At 44.1% G+C, this 10,045-nt stretch overlaps 1 long non-coding RNA gene across 1 annotated transcript in view; it reads left to right on the top strand.

Annotated features, from left to right (window-relative positions):
- Window positions 1–473: 473 nt before the first annotated feature.
- LOC117086390 overlaps window positions 474–10,045 on the top strand; it is a 47,759-nt gene continuing 38,187 nt past the window's right edge. The window contains exon 1 of the long non-coding RNA XR_004438319.1: window positions 474–681. This is a non-coding gene — a long non-coding RNA (uncharacterized LOC117086390). The remainder of the gene's footprint in view (window positions 682–10,045) is intronic.

Genomic DNA, 10,045 nt, shown 5'->3' with positions numbered 1-10,045 from the left:
GATGACTATAACAGGGTAGAACAAACCACTCGAGTCTAGTTTCACTTAGGAAAGCAATTTTCATTGTTCAGGATACCTGTAGTAAGGATACTGGTACAAGTAGGCTTTGGATTTCTTAGAAACCTCTTCTGTAAGTAGCCAGCACTCCCATTTTATTGAAGGCACAGAGAGGGGATGTGGCAAATAAAAACAATTGTTCATCATAGACAAAAAGAGGGCACTAGAATTTTGTTTTTAAAACTTTTACTGGCCAGCACAAACCTGATTTACCCACTATGAGCTTTTTTCCCTTCACAAACAAATCTACATGTGAAATCCTTTAGGGATGAATGTAGGAAGATCTGTCTGCTATGGCTGAATGTAGACTCAAAGTCTCAGTCACAGCCTTGGCTTTCTAGCTACCACATGACCATGCTTGAGTCACTAAACCCACTGAATCTCAGAGTCTACACCTGCAAATTGGGCATAAGTCATAACTACCTGCCACTGGGATCAGAGGCTTGCATAAGGGGCTTGTGGATGGCCTCAGACAGGACCTGGCATAGAGTAGCTGCTCCGTGAGTACTAACTGGCAACCTATGAACTCCTCTGAGCCTTATCTTTCTTATCAGCATGACAGGAGTGCTGTGAGGAGCAAGATGTGTGTGACAGGAAAGCTGCAATGCAAGAGACAAATATAAGGTGTGTAGCTATTCACTTCCACCTAGTGATTAAGAGGGATGTTGTGAACCCAAAACATCTGAGAGAGGTCTCAGTCAATTTAGAAGGTTTATTTTGCCAAGGTTAAGGATGCACCTGTGACACAGCCTCAGGAAGTCCTGATGACATGTGCCCAAGGTGGTCAGGGTACAGCTTGCTTTTATACAGTTTAGGGAGACATGAGATATCAATGAATATGTGTAAGATGTACATTGGTTCTGTTTGGTAAGGTGGGACAACTTGAAGTGGGGGCTTCCATTAGAAGTAGATAAGAGACAAACAGTTGCATTCTTTTGAGTCCTTGATCAGCCTTGATCAGATACACAATGTAGTCTGGTTCACTGAATCTACATTTTTACATAAACAATAGGGCAGAGGAAGCAATCAGATATGCATTTGTCTCAGGTGAGCCTCAGAGGGTTGACTTTGAGTTCTGTCCTTTGTCTGCACGGAATTTCCTTGTTGGCAAATTGTGAGGGAGGTATGTAGTTTTATTTATTTATTTATTTATTTTTAAATCTTTGTAGCTATCTTATTTAGAAATAAAATGGGAGACAGGTTTGCCTGATGCAGTTCCCAGCCTGACTTTTCTCTTGGCTTAGTGATTTTGGGGCCCTGAGATTTATTTTCTTTTCAAAATGTCAGTGGAGGCTATGAAGAGGGTGCCCTGAATAAGCAGTCTTCAAGATGATTTGCACAACAGCAGGAGCTGGGCAGTTGGAAAAGTCATCTGGCAATTAGGGGTTAAGGACTAATGTTCCCACCACAAATGTGGGCCCTGCCCTTTATCTGTAAAGCAGAAGGGAACATCACTGTCATTTGTCAGAAGTAGGTGTATCATTCTTGGGCCTTTGGCAGGTTGGTATTTGTGATATTGTGATATAGTAAGAAATATGTGTTTGGTCTTCACTCCTGGTTTGTGGCTCAGAGCTTCTGAAGCCCTTGGAATTTCTTGGGAGACTGGGGGTGAGAGGAACATCCATTTATAATAAGCTCCTTTCAACCACACTCAAGTTTGTGCTAATACAGTGACTCTGGGAGGAGTCATAAACCAGAGGAACCGATCATATGATTAAAGGGTTAGAACTTACAGCCTCACCCCCAAACAGGAGAGTGGCTGGAACTTGGCTTAATCAACTATAACCAAAGATTTAGTTAATCATGCCTTCATAATGAAGTCTCCATAAAGGCCTCAACAATGGGATTTGGAGAGCTTCTGGAATGGTGAGCACGTGGAGGCGCTGGGAGGGTTTCGCATCCAGAGAGGGCACGTAGACTCTATACCCCTTCCCCATACCTTACCCTACTAATCTCTTCCATTCACTGCTCCTGAGTTGTATTCTTTATAATAAACCAGTAAGAATAAGGAATGTAAACTGTTTTCCTGAGTTCTGTCAGCTTTCTAGCAAATTATCAAACCTGAGGAGGGGGTCGTGGAAACCCCCGATTTATAGCAGATTGGCCAGAATTATGGGAGGCCTGGGCTGGGGATTGGTGTCTGAAGTAGGGGCAGTCTTGTGGGACTGAGTCCTTAACCTACGAGATCTACATTAACCCTGGGTAGTTAGTGTCAGAATTAAACTGTAGGACACCAGTTGGTGTCTGCAGAGAACTAGAGAATTGCCTGGTGGAAAACCAATACATTTGGTGTCAGAAGTATTGTGTAAGCATAAAAAAAGAGTTTTCTTTTGGCCGGGCGCGGTGGCTCAAGCCTGTAATCCCAGCACTTTGGGAGGCCGAGACGGGCGGATCACGAGGTCAGGAGATCGAGACCATCCTGGCTAACACGGTGAAACCCCGTCTCTTTGTATTTGTAAAAAATACAAAATATTAGCCGGGCGAGGTGGCGGGTGCCTGTAGTCCCAGCTACTCGGGAGGCTGAGGCAGGAGAATGGCCTAAACCCGGGAGGCAGAGCTTGCAGTGAGCTGAGATCCGGCCACTGCACTCCAGCCTGGGCGACAGAGCAAAGCTCTGTCTCAAAAAAAAAAAAAAAAGAGTTTTCTTTTATTAGACCTCACCCACACCTGAGCACTGGCTGGAGCTTTTGGGCTGTCATCACAATTTACCTGGACCAGTTCAGTATCAAGCCTATTCAGTGCGCAACAAGACAGCCCAGGGGTTAAGGGTAGCAGTGAGGGTAAGACGCTTAGCAGGTGGACACTCCAGTAGACCTAGCACGGAAAAATGCCAGTCACAAACTAGGTGCAAGTGGCAGGTCCTGTGTGTAACTAAAACGGCTTCTTCACTGGCAATATGGTTCTTGCAAACAGAGCCCTTCTTGTCTGGTACACACTTAAGTGATTAGTTGATGTGGGTGATTAATGTGGTGCAGTAGGGAGGAACAGCTAAGGAGAAGGAAGTTAAAGGTCAACCAGTTGGAGGAAAAAATAATTAAGTTATTAATATTAGGTGTGTGCTTAATCTTGGAGGCAGTTTACTTGTTGCATCTAATGAAATAGATGTGAAACTTAGTATTAGCCTTGGATTCTCTCTGGCTCTCTCTCCAACCTTGTTTCTACCTCTCACCTTCTGTCTCTGATTTCCTTAGTCTGTGTTTCCTCTCCCTCGTTGCCTATGTCCCATTTCTCCCCTGCCTTCCTCTTTCTTCTGTTTCTCAGTCCCTCTTTGTTTTTTCTTCTCCACTTCTGTGTACCTCTCCCTTTCTCAGAGGAAGGAGATTTTCTTTCTCACTTCTCTTTATTAGATTACAAAAATAAGTGAATAAAAGCAATCTACCTCAATGATCTAAATAAGAACCATTGGAATGTGGATACCACCACCTTCTCACACTGGCAAAGAGTATTTCACGACATCTGAAACACCCTTGTACGCATTGACCTTCATCAGTCTTCTATAAACTAACATTCAAAAAATGTAGGGCAGGAATTATTATTCTCATGTTTGTTTGTTTGTTTATTTATTTATTATTTTGAGATGGAGTCTTGCTCTGTCGCCCAGGCTGGAGTGCAGTGGTGTGATCTCAACTCACTGCAACCTCCGCCTTCTGGATTCAAGCAATTTTCCTGCCTCAGCCTCCCTAGTATCTGAGATTGCAGGAATGTGCCACCACACCTGGCTAATTTTGTATTTTTAGTAGAGATGGAGTTTCTTCATGTTGGCCAGGCTGGTCTTGAACTTCTGACCTCAAATGATCCACCCACCTCAGTCTCCCAAAGTGCTGGGATTACATGAGTGAGCCACAGTGCCTGGCCTATGATCATGTTTTATATAGGTTAAGTCTCAGAGGTTAGAAACTTGCCCAAGGTCAACCGTGGGCTGGTGGCAGAGTCTGGGCCACTCTTCAGAGTCTGAAGCACATGCTTCAATCGGGGGATGCTCCCTGAAGTACAGAGATGAATTCCAATCAGAACCAAGATTTTTCAACCTAGGCCCATCTGGTCTTGTCTAGAATGTAGCATCTGGGACCAGGTTTAGGGTCAGGACTAAGGATACTCTGTACTCCACCTTCTAACCAGTTTTAGGTCAAGTTGACTGAAAAGAACACCAAAGGAAAAAGAGGGGTGAAGTAGGAGAAAGAAGAAAAAAAAATCCTAAAGTGGCAAAAGGAAACTTGCATCTTAAGGGGCTACAAGAAAAGTGTGTTTAATTTCACAGAAGCTGGAATCAAATTTCCTTGTTTCAAATCCCGGCTCAGACAACTAACTAAATAATTCTGTGATCTTGGGCAAGTTACTTAACTTCTCCCATCCTACATTCCCTCATTGGCAAAATAAGGAGAATTATGCTCCTTACATAAGAGGGTTGCTTTTGAGTATAAAATGAGATAATCCATATCAAAATGTCCAGTACAGTAAACAAGTTTTCAATGAATGATGATGAAAACAAGTCCCCATTTGTTTTGTTTTTAACATTGGTTGGTACTGCTGCTACCACTCCAGACTGAGTCACTGCCCGGAATCATCAGCTATGTACAGAGTGCTTTACATTAGCTAGGAGCGGAGTTCTGCAAAAGCAAAAGTAAACAGAAGGTATTTTCTGATCGAAGACAGTACTGCCTATTGGGTGAGACATGCCATTGTGTTCCGTGGGAATTTCAATACAGTGTTACTGACGTGTGTTGAGATAATATGGGAAGCCAGGAGGGGGCGTCCTGTCAAGGCCCCCCCAGACATGGATGCTGGTGTTCCTCCTTTGATTTGTACATGGAGGCGCTCTCTATACAGGACTTCATCTTACCAGGTTTAGCAGGCAGAGATCACTGTGGAAAATAGGATGGTCTCAAGAGTATGGCCACCCCGTGGGTCAAAAGCCTTGTCTGTGGGACAGATATCACCACTGGAGCACACAGGTCTCTATGCCCACCCAACACTCCTGGCATTTTGAACATTAATACAAAAAGAGACAAATCCTTTCCAGCCATTCTGTTTGATGTTTTGTGACTGCCTCTCCCCACCCCACACTGCAGATGGAGATGTTTTAGCAGCAGGGAGAGCAGGCAGCGCTTACCGCTCAGAAGGATCCCCCATCAGCACAGTTGTCAGCAGGGGCAAGCATATTCATATTCGCATTTTGTGGATAGCTACGAAAGGTATTCTCAACAGGCCAGCGTCGTCCAGCTTTATCTCCTTATGCGCCTCTTCGCACAATAGCGTGTACAGAAAAGAAACAGCAGGGTATAGAAAAAATAAAGCAATGGCCTGCTCTCCAAAGGCAGGGGGACGCTGGAGTGGAACTGCAGTTCCAGTTCCTCACAGGCAGTATCAACAGTCCTGACGGTTGCTACACGCCTGCAGGCGGCATAGGGCTTTGCGGTTTGGGATGGAAATGACAGGTGTGCGGGATGAACATGGCCTTGTCTCTGCATCTTCTTGTGGTCTGAAATATACCATTGTGCTTCCCTTCATATGTTTCCCCTTTCTTGGGCACAAGAACATTTCTCCTGGATTAGACTAACAATTTTAAGAGAAATTCTTGGCATTGAAACATAATGATGATGTGAATACTCCTCTGTGATAAGATGAGGCTTTGAGGAAACACTGCTGTTGCTGATTTCTTTTTCATCATTACTGATCACAACATTGTCCACAATAGACCAACACGTCATTCTTAGGCAAGAGAGTGCCTAAGTGGTTAAAAACATAGACTCTGGGCCCGGAAGCCTGGATCCAAAAGCTCTGGTTCTACTATTTACTGTGACTCTGGGCCAGGCCCTTCAGTTCTCTTTCTCAGTTTCCTCATCTGTAAAAATGGGGATAATATACAACCCCCCTCAGAGGGCTGTTGTAAGGATTACTTATTAAAAGTGCTGAAGATGGTTCCTGGCCCATAGTGAGCTCTGTCTAAATGTTTGCTATTATTACTGAGTACAAGACAAAAATTCCATGCTAGATATTCTTTGAGGTGAATCTAAATATATTTCTAAATATATTTCACATAATAACCAACTGGCTCTGGGGTCAGTTGGCTGGCTATGAACCCTGGTTTAGTACTTACTAGCTGTGTGACCCTGGCCAAATTATTAACCTTTGTGCTTCAGGGATTTTTTATTTTTTGTTTTTTAGACAGGATTTCATTCTGTCACCCAGGCTGGAGTGCAGTGGTGTGATCTTGGCTCACTGTAACCTCTGCCTCTCAGGCTTAAGTGATCCTCCTGTCTCAGCCTCCCAAGTAGCTGGAACCACAGGCATGTGCCACCATATTTGGCTAATTTTTCTATTTTTAGTAGAGATCGGGTTTCCCCATGTTGGCCAGGATGGTCTTGAACTCTTGGCCTGAAGTGATCCACCTGCCTTGACCTCCCAAAGTGCTGGGACTACAGGCGTGAGCCACCGTGCCCAGCCTGGTCTTTGGTTTTTATATGTGTAAAATGGGGACAAGTAATGGTAACTTCTTCAAAGCATTGTGGTGAGGACTGAGATGACACATGAATAACAAATCACTTAGCCTCTGATATGGTTTTGTTGTGTCCTCACCCAAATCTCATCTTGAATTGTAGCTCCCATAATTTCCACATGTTTTGAGAGGGACCTGGTGGGAGGTAACTGAATCATGGGGGTGGATCTGTCCTCTGCTGTTCTCATGACGGTGAATAAGTCTCACGAGATGTGATGGTTTTATAAAGGCTAGTTCCCCTGCACATGCTCTCTTGCCTGCCACCATGTAAGACGTGATTTTGCTGTGCCTTTGCCTTCCACCATGATTCTGAGGCCTACCTGGACATGTGGAACTGTAAGTCCATTCAACCTCCTTTTCCTTATAAATTATCCAGTCTCAGGTATGTCTTTATTAGCAGCATGAAAAAGACAAATACAACCTCTCTGTGCCTCAGTTCCCTCAAATGTAAATCGGTAATAATCATGCAACCTACCCTGTAGGGCTGTTGTGGGGATTTAAATGAGCACTAAACACAGTTAAAGTGCCCAAGACAGTGCGGGGAACATAGCAAACATACCATGCACTTCAGCCATTATTTTAATGAGATCACTACCACTCTATCACATTATTTGAATACTACTATTACCACTGATTCAATGTGTATTGTCTTAAAAATGCTTCCATAGTGACCCACATATTCCCACAAACTCACTCTGAGTTTCCTCAGGAGCTGGCAGTTTTGCATGCCCCCTCCCCTCATTTTGGCCTGTTTATCCACTCTGATTTTTTTATTGACTCAATTACTGCCTCCCTGGGTACCGTCCACACACACCAAGTTAATGGTGTGCTATTTGCTGAGTGAGGCTTTTCCCCATCTTGTTTCAGTCCATGAGTGGTCTCTGGAGCTCACTTCTGACATAAAGAGCTCAGGTGTAATGTTATTAGAGCTCCCAGTGGACTCCTGGTATACCTTGGTTTTGGGACTATAACTGCTTTCAAGCAATTTCAGAATGTTATTAGCCTGAGGCTTTCACTCAGGCAGGGAGAGTCAGCATTAATTAATTAATGCTCCCAATCTTTGGCTTTCTGGAATCTTTGCTTGTATGTTTTACCTTCCAGGGTTTATGTGTCAGAATATATAAACTCTGACTCATGTAACTCCTCAATCTGCTCAAATCTTTTCTGGAAACAGCAGAATGTAAAATGTGAATAGTAATAGCTTAAATCTTCCTGCATCATTTATTTATTCATTCACTCTTTGACGCATTTGTTGAGTGCCTACTGCATGGCAGGCATGTTGGAGGGAAGCAGAGGTAGCAATGAGAAAGCCATGGGGAAGAGAAAGATGTCATAGGCATGCCCAGACCCATGTTTGCAGAATAAAAAAAGATAAATAAATGAGTAAGAGTCATAAATAACTTTTTATGAGCTCTTATTAATAGTATTGGCTATACCTGCTTTATCTTATCCAGTCCTCAGAGAACAGCTATCATTATGCCCATTTTCCAGAGGTGGAAGCTGTGGCTTAGCCAGATCAAGCAACATGCCCAAGATCACACTGCTAGAAAGTGGCAGAACCACGATGGGAATCCAGGTGTGTTTCGTTCACAGCTCATGATCCTAAACGCTACACTTTGCTGCCTCTCCAGTGATCAATCACGCAGGTGGGAACCTGAAGTCAGTTTGAGGAAACTGAGATGTATATATAGAGATGTGAGTTGGTATGACTCACAAATATATAAATGTATAAAATAATAATAACATTATTTTCCCTATGAATATTAGTTCTCCGGAACTTTCAGCCTGGTGTGCATGGACAGAATGACTTTGGCTGCCCAGAGAAAGCCTTCAGGCCATGGAAACTCAGGCTGCCAGCACCACCCTCACAAGCCCCACGAGGATGTGAGGAGTGGACCCCAGCTCTGCAGCAATCCTTGTACTAGCCCTGAGGAATCTGAGGCACAGAGGCTAAGTGACTTGCTCAGGGTCACAGAGCTAAAAGTGGTACTATGAATTAAATTGTGTCTCCCTCTCCTCTGCAAATTTACGTGTTGAAGACCTAACCCTAGCACCTTGGAATGTGACCTTATTAGAAAGGAGGGTTGTTGAAGAGATGTAATTAGTTAAGATGAGGTCACTTCAGCAGGCCTGGATCCAGTATGACTGTTGTCCTTAGGAAAAGAGGAAATTTGGACACAGGCACAGACATGTTCGGAAAACACTATGTGAAGATGAAGGCAGAGATCACTGTGGTGCATCTACAAGCCCAGGGCAGCGATGACTGCCAGCAAACCCCAGCAGCTAGGAGAGAGGCATGGAGCAGATTCTCCCTCAAAAGGAACCCACCCTGTCCACACCTTGATCTCAGACTTCTAGTCTCCAGAACCCTGAGACAATATATGCTGTTGTTGAAGCCAACCAGTCTATGGAACTTTGTTATGGCAGTTCTAGAAAGCTCATACAAGTGGTAATTGTTACTAGTTGGTTACTAGTTGTTACTAGCTCCAATCTGGGGTGCAATAAACGTGGTATAGGGAGGGGTAGAGGGACGATGGGAGCTGGCAGACACTGTCAGGATGTCATGCTTGGTCTTGCTTCCTAACTGCTGCCTCCTCCCACTTCTGCCTCTGCACCTCACCACCAATCACTAATGAATAAGCATGTTTTCCATGCCAGAGCCAGGCAGTGTGCTGAGCTCTTTGCATGCATTACTCTGCTTAACCCCTACACAACCTGAACTGGAAGGTGACGTTGGTATCTCTGATTTGCAGACAAGGTGACTGTGGATTTGGAAAGGTTGAGTAACTTGCCGAAGGACAGAATAGAGAAATGGTGAGCTAAGATGCAAGCCTAGGCTGCCTAGCTTCTGTTTTGCGCTTCCTCCGTTGCAGCTGTCATACCGACTCACATCTCTAGAACAGACATTTTAGAGTGATCTTCAGGACGATTTGAAGGGGACACCTGACCACAGGGCTGGAAAGAGTTCCTCAAGGAGTAACACCATGAGCAGCAGAATATTTTGTGTTGGAGCACAAAGCCCTGAGTGTATTATTTGAATACTGTCTTCTATTTGGGATATGTAAAGGCATTCCTCTTTTCTATCTTTGGAAGGTTGTGTGGAGAGAAGCAGATGTTTTCCTCCCTTCCCAAAGGTGTCCTGTGAACACTTTAGGTATCGAGTTAGAGTAATTGTGAGAACACGGTTCTGCAGAATTGCACTTGTTCCCCGTCCCTGCCCTCCACTCCCATCAATACTGCAAAGAATTTGGTTCCACGGCTTTGTCAATTTTTTCAGCCAGAAAAATGTTCCACTATGTGTCTTTTGTTCTTTTTCTGAGGCGGCTGCAGAGTTATAATTTACTGGCATGTAGAGAAAGTGGATTTTTTTCATTGCAATTCCATTTTCCACCTCCTTTGGGATTCTTGGGAAAACCTGATTAAAACGTCAGCCAGAAGAATGGCTGGTGATCCTTTAAAAGGACTGATTAAAACAGGATGACCCAAAGCACT

Source organism: Trachypithecus francoisi, unplaced genomic scaffold, assembly GCF_009764315.1.
Source record: "Trachypithecus francoisi isolate TF-2019V2 unplaced genomic scaffold, Tfra_2.0 Lachesis_group1, whole genome shotgun sequence".
Lineage (NCBI taxonomy): Eukaryota > Metazoa > Chordata > Mammalia > Primates > Cercopithecidae > Trachypithecus > Trachypithecus francoisi.
Note: the sequence above shows the minus strand (reverse complement) of the source record. Positions and strands in the feature narration are given on the sequence as shown.